General features: G+C 40.0%; 1 non-coding gene across 1 annotated transcript; it reads left to right on the top strand.

The window, feature by feature from the left end:
• The first annotated feature begins 4,308 nt into the window (after positions 1 to 4,308).
• LOC115030023 lies at positions 4,309 to 4,415 on the top strand. Its single transcript, XR_003835616.1, has one exon. It is a non-coding gene; the product is annotated as a U6 spliceosomal RNA (small nuclear RNA).
• Positions 4,416 to 4,610: the final 195 nt, after the last annotated feature.

Here is a 4,610-nt window from a genome sequence, read left to right as displayed (position 1 = left end):
AAATGAAATAAATCATTGGGGCTTAATTAAATATAAAATGTCTCACCTGACAGCCATCAGTACGAATGACTCTAAGTTTTAATTCATCATCATGAAATTAACTCACTTGTCACCACTTGGAATGTCATCAAGAAGTAAGACATTTCAAAGACTTTCATTGAAGTCACTTGATAATTTATGAAATAACTAGTTACATGGTTTCTCTTTGGAAAAGCAGCATGCCATTTTTGGATAGTAAACTTGAATTAACATGGCTTAGTTTTTATATAGACCAATTAAAATCATGTAAGTGCCTTGTATATGTTAACTGTTCTGTTTGAGGTATGTATGTATCAAGTATGTTCCTGGGACTAGTGGCTGGATTTAGAGATAACAAACATACATGTTGAAGTTCCCTAAGAACCTGGGATTGACCATCAAAACAGTTAGTGTATTATTAAGTGTGGGTTGTTAGAAATGAAGGAAGGCTTGTAAGAGAAGGGGAAATATGAGTGGATGCTGAGGAGATACGTTTTACAATATGGTAACATGGAAAGGAACAAACCAAGAAAATGTGACAGACTAGACCTGGAGATGGGAAAGGTCTTGGCTGATGGCTCCTAATGAATGGAGATGCTCAGAGAACACCATAGGGACAGGGTAAGTAGATCATTTCCTGATGTCCTAAGAGAAACCTCTGAGCATGCGTATCAAGAGTTACACAAATTCCTGGTTCTCTAGCCCCACCATCAGAGAACAGGTGAAGGATGAAGATTCCAAGCTTGGTCCCTTCCTCACCTCGTGTCATGACTTATTTGCTTGGGTTCTTTTTTGAAGCTTTATTTATTTATTATATGTAAGTACACTGTGGCTCTCTTTAGACACACCAGAAGATCTCATTACAGATGGTTGTGAGCCACCATGTGGTTGCTAGGAATTGCACTCAGGACCTCTGGAAGAGCAGTCACTGCTCTTAACTGCTGAGCCATCTCTCCAGCCCCCTGGTTGGGTTGTTTGTGGCTGTTTTGTTTTGTTTGCTTGTTTGTTTTTATCTCCTGTGGTTCTATCTTTCCTCCCTTTTTTCTCCAGATATTTTGACTCCTGATGCTTTAAGTTCACCTTCCCTGCAGTCACCTTTCACTAAACATGCAAATCTACGTTTAAGGAAAATAAGCATAGTTTAAAATGGACTCTTAGAATCTTAAGACAGACTTTCCCTTTTATTTCAAAACTGGATTCCTGTTGTTTTGTTTGTTTTGTTTTTCAATGACACATTTTCTTGGTCATCTTTTTTTTTTCTTTTTCTTTACTTTTTTTTAAAGAGAAAACCCCTCCTCTGAGGAAGATCCCACCCCCAAAATACTGTTTTTAACTGTTTTTAACTGTAAGTTGTTGATATAGGCTTTAGTGATAAATGAACAAAATACGGAAGTAGCAGTTTAGAATACTTATTCCCTAACTTCTACAGCACATTACATTCACAGCATACAGAGTAGAAAGCACAGGGGGCATCCCCGTGGATCCCCTCAATGCTCTGCATCAGAATGACACAGTTTTACTGTTTTCAGTATATTTCAACATCTCATTATTCTCGTTTTTACCGAAATTCCATAATCAGTGTTAAGCTTCACTCTTTCTTGGTATTATCCATTCTTTGGGTTTGGACAAGTGTGTAATGCCAGGTGTGTGCCTTGGAGAGTCACACAGCAGCTTCTGTTTCCCAGAGCCCCTTTGCTCACCCTCTCACCCCTCCTTTGTTCTTTGACATGGCTGCAAACCACTTTTAATTTTTACTGTCAACTTAGTTTGTCATAGAGCTCCTGTTTTGTTTGTTCTCTTATGATGAGTTGGCTTTATGCTGACTATTTAAAGCTATAACCAAGGACCTGTGGGGATAGCTCCATCAGTGCAGATCTTGTTATGCACGCACGAGTGCATGAAGGCTTGAGTTTGATTCTCAGAGCCCATGGTTAACAAACAAACAAACAATCCCAAAGCCTGGCATGATGGTGTATTACTGTCATCATAGCATTGGGAGATGGAGAAAAGAACACTTCAGCCTACAACCTAGCTATTCAGTGACTCCAGATCAAGAAGACCCCCTGCCTTAAAACACAATGTAGTTGATGCCAAAGGAACAACATTTGAGGTTGATCTCTGTCCTCTACATGAATGTGCAGTGACAGGGGTGGGGAGAGGGAGGAGGGAGAGAGAGAGGGAGAGGGAAAAGGAGAGGGAAAGGGAAAGAGAGAGGGGAATGGGAGAGGAAGAGGGAGAGGGAGAGAGAGGTATAGAGATAAAGAGGAATATAGAGGCATACAGAAGCAGAGATATACAGAGACATACAGAGGTATACAGAGACAGACAGAGATGTACAGAGAGATGTTGTCAAATCCCCATCAAATTAGCAGTTTGGAATTTTTAATGGATAAAATGTCCCTTAGAGAGTACAGCATAGATCCAGCTAGCCTCAGAACATGAGCTCAAACAGTGCTGGCATCTAGCCCTCCTATTTGTGGAAACAGGAAACATATGTAATTCAGTCTCACACCATTATTATACCCCATCATTGTTTTGTGGATAAACCATCAAGTTAATTCAAATGTAATTTGAAATAATTGATTTCAGTAATTTTATTTTATACCTAACCCCCTAGACTCAGCCTGTTTCGTTTTCTGTTGCCATAGGAACAGGTAAATAAATTAATGGAATTTTCTAGACATGATGGAAAATAATTTGTTTGATGTATTGTTTTCTATTTCATAATGGAACACTTGTCAAACTGAAGGGCTAGAATTTTCCCATCAACTTCAAATATCATAATTTTGATACTATGTACTCTCCCTATCATTACTTTTAGAGATACCAGAAAATTTTGGCTTTGATTCATTATTATAATATTAATGCTGTGCAGAGAACATTTGCATTTTATTTTCTTTTTACATGAACAGCATAGCAATCAAATAGCTGCTCAATAGTGCCCATTTTCTCCAGTGTGATTAAGGACAAGAAAGTGAGGGCTTGTCTTTACCCAAATCATGGGAAATTTCTTTTTTTTTCTTTTTTTTATTAGATATTTTCTTTATTTATATTTCAAATGCTATCCCAAAAGTTCCCTATACCTTCTCCCCACCCTGCTCCCCTACCCACCCACTCCTACTTCTTGGCCCTGGTGTTCCCTGTACTGCATATAAAGTTTACAAGACCTAGGGGCCTCTCTTCCCAATGATGGCCAACTAAGCCATCTTCTTCTACATATGCAGCTAGAGACACAAGTTCTGGGGGTACTGGTTAGTTCACATTGTTGTTCCACCTATAGGGTTGCAGACCCCTTCAGCTCCTTGGGTTCTTTCTCTAGCTCCTCCACTGGGGGCCCTGTGTTCCATCCTATAGATGACTGTGAGTATCCACTTCTGTATTTGCCAGGCATTGGCACAGCCTAACAAGAGACAGCTATATCAGGGTCCCTTCAGCAAAAGCTTGCTGGCATATGCAATAATGTCTGGGTTTGGTGGCTGATTATGGGATGGATTCCCTAGTAGGGTAGTCTCTGGATAGTCCATCCTTTCATCTTAGCTCCAAACTTTGTCTCTGTAAAAATTTCTAACATGTAATAAAGTTTTGAAAATTAACCTGAGAGCATAAATAATTCTTTCTCTAAGGCTTGAGCAAAAATTCAAACCAGAAATCAGGAAGGCCCTTCTATTGCACATGTCCATGGAAAGGAGGGTGTTTCGGAACCAATTCCTGCTCTGAGAAGCTTGCATTCCACATGAGTAGCCTAGGGTTGCAAATGAACAGCTCTCTATGGGTCCAGAGACCCCCTAGAAATCCTGTCTTGTCTTCAATGAGGCCAGTTTCAGAGGCCAAGAAAGGTACAGCATTGGGCTGTTTTAAAAGCAACTTCTAAGAATCAAATGGATGCTCTTGTGATAAATCTCCAGTTTTGGTTAAAAATGAAGGCTCTGAGGCCACACTGTGTGGGTATGCATTCTAGCGACACCTTTATTAACTGTAATTGTAAGCAAACTGAGCTGCTTACGTTCTCCAAATCTTAGCTGTGTCCTTTAGAAAATGGGATCTTGCACAGACATAAAATGCATGGGAATTAGTGGGCCTGGGAGGCGGCTCAGTGTGCGTGGCTCAGCGTACCTGAGTTTGAATCCTTAATATTTACATAAAACCTGAGATGAAGGTGTCCATCTGAAATCCTAGTCCCAGGAGAGACAGACAGCCCATCCTTGATCCTCAGTGCTTGCTGGTCAGCCAGTGAAGCCAAACTGCCCAGCTCCAACTTCTGTGGTAGAACCTATCTCAAAAAATAAGGTGGTGCTCGCTTCGGCAGCACATATACTAAAATTGGAACGATACAGAGAAGATTACCATGGCCCCTGCGCGAGGATGACACACAAATTCATGAAGCTTTCCATATTTTTTCAAAATGTCACTTTTTGCAGATGATATGATAGTATATATAAGTGACCCTAAAAATTCCACCAGAGAACTCCTAAGCCTGATAAACAGCTTCAATGAAGTAGCTAGATATAAAATTAACTCAAACAAGTCAATGGCCTTTCTGTACACAAAGAATAAACAGGCTGAGAAAGAAATTAGGGAAACAACACCCTTCT

The sequence above is a fragment of the Mus caroli genome, chromosome 19, assembly GCF_900094665.2.
Source record: "Mus caroli chromosome 19, CAROLI_EIJ_v1.1, whole genome shotgun sequence".
NCBI classification, from domain to species: Eukaryota; Metazoa; Chordata; class Mammalia; order Rodentia; family Muridae; genus Mus; species Mus caroli.
The sequence above is the reverse complement of the archived record's forward strand: the minus strand, read 5'-3'. Positions and strand labels throughout refer to the sequence as shown.